The sequence below is a fragment of the Peromyscus eremicus genome, chromosome 10 (assembly GCF_949786415.1).
Source record: "Peromyscus eremicus chromosome 10, PerEre_H2_v1, whole genome shotgun sequence".
NCBI classification, from domain to species: domain Eukaryota; kingdom Metazoa; phylum Chordata; class Mammalia; order Rodentia; family Cricetidae; genus Peromyscus; species Peromyscus eremicus.
Window position 1 is genome coordinate 3369505 of NC_081426.1, and position 10360 is coordinate 3379864.

Genomic DNA, 10360 nt, shown 5'->3' on the forward strand with positions numbered 1-10360 from the left:
CTGTTTCTCTCCTAGACTGAGTCAATTTCACATATTCCAGGGTTACTTTGAACTCACAGAAATCCAGATGGATCTCTGCCTCCCAAGTGCTAGGATTAAAGATGTGTGCCACCACTTCCTGGCATCTATGTTTATTCTAGTGGCTGTTCTGTTCTCTGATCTTCAGGCAAATTTTATTAGGGTGCACAGTGTATCACCACATTCACCTCCCAATATCTCAGACATTCTTTCTGACCAAACACTGGCCACTCCCCATCTCATTGTTGCACTGAAACCCTCAAGGAACTACTGCCCCATCTCTACACATATGGAAGGGCACATTGCCCCAGGCCATCTACACCTGATCCAGAGAGCGCAGCTCTATTTCATACCAGGGGTCCTGAAAAGTAGACTATGCTATAGTGCTAGATACTTGAGGCACAGGCCCTCTGTGTCCAAACCAATAATCTACAGGAATTAATAGTTCCCTCCTATGCCTTCCAATTAGCACAAGGACAATACCAAAATGTCTACACAGACTGCATATATGCCTTTCATAGCTTTCTGTCCCACACTGCCATCGGGAAAGAGTACAGACTACTTACAACAAAAGGAGGGTTCATAACCAATTCAGGTCAAATTATAGCCATGCTAAAAGTCTCCCATCCAAGTACAAATCAGACCTGACCTTACTTAGCTTCTTAGGTCATACTAGAACAAGTGCACTCAGTGTGGTATGGCTCCCATCTCCCATCAGCTATAGGAATTTTCCACTGCTGGTCCCACCAGACCAACAATTCCATCATCTATAAGGGAGGATGGCTAGAGCTGTGTCCCTACGAAATTCAGAGCCATCTCATCTACTACTGGGAATTCTTGCACTACAACCCACATCCTCACTATCATCTCCTAATACTCAACTAATTCTGTCCTATTTACACTGACTCTTTCATCCTAATAGCCAAGCCCTGTCTCACTTCACAAGGCCCACATTCAGCCCAACCCTAAGGATTTGCATATCTTAAGGGCTATTGCTGCTTCTTGTAAAATTTGTCAAATGTCAGACCCCAATTCCAGATACCACATTTTCCCCCTTCCTACATACCATATCAGAGGCTTTCTCCCTGGCACTAACTGGCATCTTGACTTCACTCACATGCCCACAATCAAATGCATTAGGTACCTCCTGATCTTGGTGGGTACCTTCAGAGTGGGTAGAGGCATTTCCATTGACAACAAAGGGGCTCAGACAATCTCTGACTGGTTCCCCACTTTGGAATCCCCCCCTCTAGCCGGTCAGACAATGGTCCTGAGTTTACTTCCCAGATTTCCCAAACTCTATCTAAAGCTCTCACCATCCCTTGGCATTTCCATAGCCCATATCATCCCCATTCCCCAAGAAAGATAGAATGAACCAACCACTCCTTAAAAAACACCCTGTCACACTGTCACAATAATGTCACTGGCCCTTCTCAGACCATGGGCTCCCCCAAGTGATCTCTTCCCACCTTCCTGTTTGAGCTCATGTATGGATGACTGGTTCTGATCCCTAGTCTTTCACCTAAACCCTTGCCTCTCCCTGATCACCTATTCACTCTGCCATCTCTGCTCCCTCCTATGGATTCTGGCCTTGGACCAACCTCTGTTCATCCCCAATCAACATTAGAGATCAGATCTGTCTTAGGGTTACTATTGCTGTGAAGAGACACCATAGCCATGGCAATTCCTATAAAGAAAACATTAAATTGAGGTGGCTTGCTTAAACTTTGAGTGGTTCAGTCTATTATCATCATGATAGGGAGTCTGGCAATGTGTAGCAGATATAGTGCTGAAGTAGTAGCTGAGAGTCCTATATCTTGAGGCAATAGGAAGACAATTAAGACACTGGGCAGTATCCTGAGAATCAGAAACCCCAAAGCCCATGCCCAGAATGACACACTTACTCCAACAAAGCCATAATTACTTCAAGAAAACCATACCTCCTAATAGTTCCATTCCCTATGAGATTATGGGGACCAATTACATTCAAACTAACACAAAGTTCTTCTCTGCCCTGTTGGCCTATGTTCCTCACCCCATCCCTTGAAATAGCAGGGCCCATTCAACACAGTTCTTGTAACTCCCACAGCCTCTAAGCTTGAAGATTTCTGTCACTGGATTCATCTATACTATCTTAAGGTCTTTATTCTCCTGTCTCAAGACATTTGCCTGTAGCAGGAATCTTAAAAAGTTCTTATTAATAAAAACAAACCTGAGCCAGGTATTGGGGTGAACTGGAAGATCAGAGAACCAGAACAAGCCACAGCTAACCTCACCTGGCCAACTTCTCAGCTGGTCCTGTTTCCTCAGACTGGAAGCTTCTGTGTCCTTATCCCAATGGCTCTCAATGAACTGCTGCTCCAAAGCCTGAAAGCTTAACTAGCCAAATGCTTCTAGTTTCTGGTCCTCGTGCCTTATATACCTTTCTGCTTTCTACCACCACTCCCTGGGATTAAAGGCTCACTTTCTGGGATTAAGGCATGAGTCATCATGCTTGGCTGTATCCTTGAACACATGGATTTCTGCCTCTGGAATGCTAGGAATAAAGGTATGTACTACCACTACCTATCCTCATGTTTAATATTGTGACTGTTCTGTCTCTGACCCCAGATAAGTTTATTAGGGTGCACAATATTTTGGGGAACACAATACTACCACATTTGCCCTTCCTACATATCAACCCCAACAGGACCCTGCTCCCTTAAGTTTCAGAGGACACCGAGATTGACCACATCATCTCTGGTTCCAAAAGAATGAGCCTTCACTCTACAAAGTCATGCTTGACTCTACTGCATTGGACATAGTCTCTCCCTCCTTCCTTCCTCTTCCTCTTGTCTGCTTCTGTTCAGGGCAACTCTTAAATATGGAGATTCAAGGTTCACAAAAACCTCATAATAAACAGTCTCTCCAAATAAGATTGAAAAATTATTCCATAGCAGCCTCTCAGGAACCAATTAAAATTCCCATCACTACTATATCCACCTATAGTCACCCCTCCTTGCTTCATTTTCCAATCTTTTTGTCTGCTTCTTCTATGACTAGAAAAAAAGGTTATTTTAAAGACTGACCAGAAGATATGGAGGCTGCCTGTACTGGTCTTTCCAACACCATCATCCACATTTGAATCCTTACCTCAATTCCCTTTCTATCAACAAAATGGGGCCCTCCACTTCTATATCGTTTGAAGGGCACTAGCCTATTTGAGCATGTGTCCCTGGAAGACCTTGACCTTCTCTCCTATTCCTTCTGCCTTGCCAAAAACCATTAGATCATATTTCTAAAGCTAGCCACTAAAGACTATTCCCTTATTTGGCCACTTCCTCTTGAGGCTGACTACCAAAGCCCAGCAATCAAAAGCCCCCTTTGGTTCACCTGATTAACATGTCTAATTAAAATTCAACACCTCATCATAACAGAGTTTTCCCCTTTTACTGTGGTGATATTGTGTTCCCCAAAATATTGTGCACCCTAATAAACTTATCTGGGATCAGAGAACAGAACAGCCACTAGATACAAAGGCCAGAAAATGGTGGCACACACACCTTTATTCCCATTATTTGGGAGGCAGAGATCCATCTGGATCTCTGTGAGTTTAAAGCCACACTGGAAACAGCCAGGTATGGGGACTCACGCCTTTAATCCCAGAAAATGAGCCTTTAATCCCAGGAAGTGATGTCAGAAAGCAGAAAGGTATATAAAGCATGGAAACCAGGAACCAGAGCTGGTTAAGCTTTTAGGCTTTTGAGTAGCAGTTCAGCTGAGATTCATTCTGGACTCAGAGGCATCCAGTCTGAGGAAACAGGATCAACTGAGGAATTGGCAAGGTGAGGTAGCTGTGGCCTGTTCTGCTTCTCTGATCTTCCAGCATTTACCCCAATATCTGGCTTCAGGTTTGATTTTATTAATAAGAACTTGTAAGATTCCTGCTACATTTTACCTTTATAAACCTTCATTTGCCTATATGCCATGTCTATCTCCTTTCTATCCAGAGACAGTCCTTTGTTCCTCCAGAACAAATACCTCTGCCCCTTCCCTTGTCCCCTATGTCTTTTAACACAGTATCTTAGCCCATTCTAACAGAGACCCATTCTTCTCCTGCTGAGATTTACACCTGCAAGGTCATTTGCTGCTATTTTCTGCTTGAGTAAGAAAGAAGCCACTCTTTTCTTTCCAACTTACTAAAGGATGTCTTTATGCAAACAGGTGTTTGGGTGTGTTTTGTGCCTAATTCGTGGTCTGGGAGGGAGCCCCTGCTGTGTGGGGGTCTCCTTCATCCAGGACCCATGGAATTCCAGTGGGAAGCAGGTTTTGTTGGTTAATTCTACCATCTCTTTAACCCCAGACATCCACCCACTCAGTGAGCACACTTAAAATCCAGAGAAAATCAATCCTGATTACTCAAACTCTGGACACAGGGGAAGAAGAGGCTTCTGTGTCAACCAATCTCGTACTGTTAAAAACAAAATTTAATAACTTCAAACAGACCTCCAAAATAATGTAAGGAACAACTTGATGCCTTCAGTCCCTGGACCCTTGAGAATCCCATATAGGAATAGATATTTCCCTTTCTAATCCTTCTTTTTGTTTTCCTGTTTCTACTAATTGCACCCTGCTTTTTCAATTTTTTCTCTACATTCCTCCAATGACAAATTCAAAATATCTCTAATCAAACAATTAATTAGTTATTGTTATAGGACAACCAACTGCTAGCCACATGATTACCAAATATGCTCTGATGGTAAGGATCTACTGTACCTAGAAGATGTCTATGCCCTGAGACAACAGGAAGAACACTAATAGAGCAAGATGCCTTCATCCCTGCCTCCTTTCCTATTTTCTCATCTTTTATAATAAATCAAAGGGAAGAATGTTAGCATTCAGGCATTTCTACAGATGTGCCCTCAGGGACCAGTGATGGTAGGACGTGTCATCATCAGCTGCAGGGCACTGTTGCTACTGCCACCATGAAGGGTGTATTCTCCATATGTGCATGCACTGTAGCCCTGTATAAAAAGCAAGCAGTTTCTCTCTAGTCTCTTTTCCTTCCCCTCTGACACACAGGCTGCCTCTACACCCCAACCTCTCATGTGAACTCTGTTGCATGGTGTGCTTTTGTGGCACCCTTTGGCTCCAATCTGCCAAGATACATTTAAATCATTACTGATGATTTATGGATGATCCAAGCCTTAAGTTCCAGACTATGATGGCTGTTGCCAACAGCAACCAATTATTTGGGTAGTGAACTGGCCATATATTTGCATAAAAAGAGAAGTTGAAGGTCCCTGATGTCTGAATACATAAAGATGACCAGACAGTGGGTAAATGACTTGATTGGTAAAATGAGGCACTTGAAGACCAAATTTAGAAGATTTGATAAAATATGAACTATAAGAGTAGGCATGTCTTCTGTGTATCTGATAGGGCTGTCTACACTGCCTTTTCTACAACCTTTTTTGGTCGTCTTTTTTCTTTCTGCCATTCCCAAACTTCCACTCCCACATGGCACAGGCCTGACCTTATCTTGCTGCCCTGCTGTGTCCTAGGTCACCCACCCTCTCTGGCCCTTGCTGGCCCTTGCTGTGCTGTGGAACTACTACTAGACTTGTTTGGGCAGTAGTACTTGCCTGTGAGACTGTTGGTGGGCAATGTGCTGGGTCCTTTGGCATGAATGTTGGTGAGTTCAGGGGCCTTAGAGGGGATTGTGTGATGTGGAATTAATATAAAAAATAAGCCATGTAAAGATGGATATCACACAGAGAATCTGGATTGTGCTGTCTTTGATATTCTTAACTGCAGAAAGACATTTGATTGTAAAAGCTGTTGAGTTAAGCTAATATGTATATTTTAAAGGTACCTTGACTTCAAAATTTGGATCTAAGGATATGTTGCTTTGGAAAAGAGGCTCTGCTTTTGTTTCCACAAAAAACCAGTGGCTATGGATTTATTCCAGATTAAGATACATCAGGTTTGACCAGCCAAGACTCCCTGAAAGGTCTCCAATGACACCATGGCCCAGATGATCCAACATCCAGAATGGTTTCAAGGCAACTAGTTCAGACAAAACAGCCTCATAGACTACCCCATAAGCCTAAAATTTTCTTTGTGTCCCCATAAGATACAGCACCCTCGTCCAGCAGTAAGTAGTTTGAAAAGCTATGTCCAAATTCCCAAATATACCAAGCTGGCTTTGGAGATAGAATTGGCTCACTCCTTCTCTAAACCCAAGCATATTGCTACAAAAAAAGGTTAAGTGATTCTTGTGTCCCATATCAGAAGAGCCCTCTGGTGTGGGACAGAGAAAAAACAATATTTTCATTTAAAACAGGTTGATTATAAATGCAATCTCTTTCTAAAGAACAAAAGGGGACAGTATAGATAATGATAAGATAAAAGGGCAGATTATTGAACATACTTTTAAAGAACAACTTGTTTAAAAATGTTTTACATTGCTATGGATTTTAGTTTATTGATACAAGTTTAAACTTAATTTTGTTGTACTGTATATATATTTCTACTCTCGTTTGAGGTATTATGTTTATGTAACTCATTTAAATTGTAATGGATAATTATAATTAGTCTTCTATGATAATGAAACTTACAGTCATGTTAGTTTAGTTTTCTAGGTATATGTAGATATAATTCAGTTAGGTAGGTGATCTTCAAATACTTCAAAGACCTACAGAATATAGCATTTAAAATACTTTAAAAAATTTAGATTTTCTGGACAGTGAGACATGTCTTCTCCTGGCAGCACCAATTTACTTCAGAGAGGAGGATGGGCATCAAAGACACTCTATATAGAGTTTATCTTGTTCTTGGTAAAAATAGCCATTTGGGCAAGAAACTGTTCTTGCCTGGACTGCTTATTGACTGGACATGCAGGACCCATAGGAAGGTGACCACTGAACTTTGCTTGGCAAAATGGTCCTTCAGGTTCCTGCTTCACAGAGGAAACTGCCAGACATTCTACAGGACACAGAGGAAAGTGACTGAGAGACTCTAGGCCTGTGGACTGAAGACAGATGCTCCAATTTTACAAAAGAACTTTGGATGACTGTCCAGGCTGCCAGCTGTCTCTGTCTACTCTTGCAGGACTTCTGAAAGTTGCTTGTATCCTTCTCCCATTTTTCAGGTAATATTATATCCTTCTGAGGTCTTTGATGTAATTGAAGAGTAGATAGTTATAATTTCCTTAGTTATGATAAAAAATAAGTTAGACATAAAACTTTAGACTCACAAATATAGGATAGATAGGATATCTTCTTTAATTTTGCCAAAAACAAATAAACTAGATATTGTAACTGTAATTCTTGCTTGATAATTGTTTTGTTATATGTAAATTTTACTATGTTAAAGTTAAAACCTTCCTTTTTGAAAAAAAAAGGGGGAAGTGCTGTGGATGATTGATTGATAAATAAAATGCTGATTGGCCAGTAGCCAGGCTGGAAGTACAGGCAGGACAAAGAGGGAGAATTCTGGGAAGTGGAAGGCTGAGGCAGAGAGATACTGCCAGCCACTGCAATGAGGAGCAGGATGTAAAGTACTGGTAAGCCATGAGCCATGTGGAGAGATACAGATTAATAGAAATGGGTTAATTTAAGATAGAAGAACTAGATAGCAAGAAGCCTGAGCCATTAGGCCAAACAGTTTAAACAATATAAGCGTCTGCGTGTTTATTTTATAAGTGGGCTGTAGGACTGCCAGGGCATGGTGGGACCTGGAGAGAAACTCTCCAGCTACAATGGTGTAAGAGCCAAAATTACTTAAGTTATTATGCCTTAGAGATCCATGAAACAAAACTGATCTGATCTGCAAGCCCCTCACCCAAGAGCAGATAGTTCCTAAAATGCTGGAGGCTATTATTCATGGGAGATAATAAGCCACATGTTTTACTCCCCTAAACAAATTTATTTGACCCATCTGCACCAGATATACTTGATCACATGTAAGCAGGAGGTACATGGGCAGCAAATATGTCAGGATGTATACTTGCCCCTGATGAGAACTGATGGGAAATGCAATGAATTATGGGTTTTCCTTCTTAAGCCCTTGCAAAACTTGATTCTGGGATATTTCCTGGGAAACCAGGTATGGACCTGGCTAGAGCCTATTCACTTGGCCAGTATTTAATTAAAGCTTTCTTCAAATTTGGCTTTAAACTGTGGTAGTAATCTCATTCTCAATTGGTGGGATTAACAATGTTCCTTTGCATCACCCCTCCATATTCCAGGACAGTGAAATTTTTTTTGAAATTGGCTTTGTGTTTTGAGAGGGAGAGCCTGGTGCTATCCAGTAGCCCCCCAGGCCAAGAGTGTTCCCAGGGTCCTGGACTTTGTGAAGAATGTTGGTGCTGGCTTCTCTCAGATTCTGTGTTCTTGCTAGATCTCATGTCACTTCCCACCCTGTCCTCATTCCCTAGGCTGAAAGAGTAAGACAGTCTTGATGCTCTCTCCTGGTGTTCCAAAAGGCAGTGGAGAACTAATAGAAGAATTCATGTTCTTCTTATTGAACGAGAGCATGTTCCCAAACTCAGTTTTGAGTCATCCAACTTTACTCCAAGCCACCAACAGCATAAAAACTTCTTTACTTTCTCATCAATTCTTTATACACACCAGTAACTTATTGTTTGCACAATTCAAATTTCAAAAATGTAGACTTGTCTAGAGCTGTGTCTTTACAGCTGGTGACATATGGAACTGTCAGTCCAATACAGACCTTGATATCCCCATTATTTTGAGGTAGGAAGAGGATAAGAAATAAAAAAAAATTGCCTCTTGATATTAAATGGCAGCATTTCTGGTCACATCACCAAGAGCCAACTATAATTAACCAGATAGCAAAGGTGACAGAAGATATTCCATGCCACCATTGTTTCACACACACTATGTGCCAGATATATTTAGATGTGTTCTACCTCTTTGAGAAGTTCCACTATTGGAACCTAGAGAAATCACACTGCCCAAGGCCAAAGATATGTTGAGTCAGCAATACCAGAGTTGTTTGAAACTTGTCAACATCAAGCAGGTTACTTGAAGAAAAAAGAACTCTGTAGAGAACAGCTGCACAGAGCAATTCAGCTGCTGAGCTTGCAAAGCAGACTTTTTTGATTGGATCATTCTTAAATGGATTTGATGCCTGAAGCAGTGATGGTAATTTATGGTTAGTTGTTAAAGAAGAATGATTTTTTTAAGGTAAATCAGAAGACTGAAGCACAACATGTAGTCACCTTAGTCCATAAACCCTTCTGTACTAGACATTCTGAATACATTGAGAGACCTCAGCTGATTCATGCAAAAGTACCAATTGTGAAGTTCAGGGATAAAGTCAGTTGTAGAATTTGACTTAAATGTAAACAATACTATTGGAATTAAAAACACATTCCTTCTCAGAATTTATGCCTACCTTGAAAATTGAGTTCTTCCACCAGGGTAGTGATTAATAAGTGGGCAAATCAGTATGAGGTAAATGATGTCAGTCTTGGTATTTTGGGTAGCTATATTCTTAATGGTTTTGCAATACTTCCAAACCTGTCTGAAACCATCCCTCCAAAAAATTTATGCAGAATCTTTTAGTACTTCTATACATCTGCACCTTGTACACAATCTTCCTCCTTATCTCACAAAGAAAGAATCAAGTCTTGGGGATGGTTTACTGAGATTTTTCAAATGTTATGCTCTAGAAATTGACTGGAACACTCAAATTTCAGTTTGTGAAGACAAAGTCATCTGAAGGCCTGATGACATTGAATAGAGAAATACATCTGTTTTGAAGCACCTTTTGATGGGACTAATACCTCCAGAGCTGTATAAGAAAAGCAGTTTAGCTGGGCGGTGGTGGCGCACGCCTTTAATCCCAGCACTCGGGAGGCAGAGCCAGGCGGATCTCTGTGAGTTCGAGGCCAGCCTGGTCTCCAAAGCGAGTTCCAGGAAAGGTGCAAAGCTACACAGAGAAACCCTGTCTCGAAAAACCAAAAAAAAAAACAAAACAAAAAACAAAAAACAAAACAAAACAAGAAAAGCAGTTTGATATGATCAAGGATCAATTTTTTCAAGTCATGGCACAGATTGAAAAATGAGAGAGATCTGTACATGTTCTGTCTTTGAGAGCTGGTTTCTAATTCTTAAATTCTTCCAAGAAATCAAGAACAATAGTTACATAATAATGCATTTTGTTTACCTCCATCATGGTTTATTTTAATATTGTTTTCATATGTTATTTTAAAAAGAATATACTTACATAAAGATTAAATATTTTATTATGACATTTCCTAATTAAACTGTTAGATTTAAAAATGCCAAAAGAAGAGTAGGCATGAGTACAAATACCTTTTAGTACGCATTGA

The 10360-nt window shown here is 40.8% G+C and overlaps 1 pseudogene; it reads left to right on the plus strand.

Annotated features, from left to right (window-relative positions):
* Nucleotides 1-8535: 8535 nt before the first annotated feature.
* LOC131920821 (poly(A) RNA polymerase GLD2-like) lies at nt 8536-10121 on the plus strand (annotated as a pseudogene).
* Nucleotides 10122-10360: the final 239 nt, after the last annotated feature.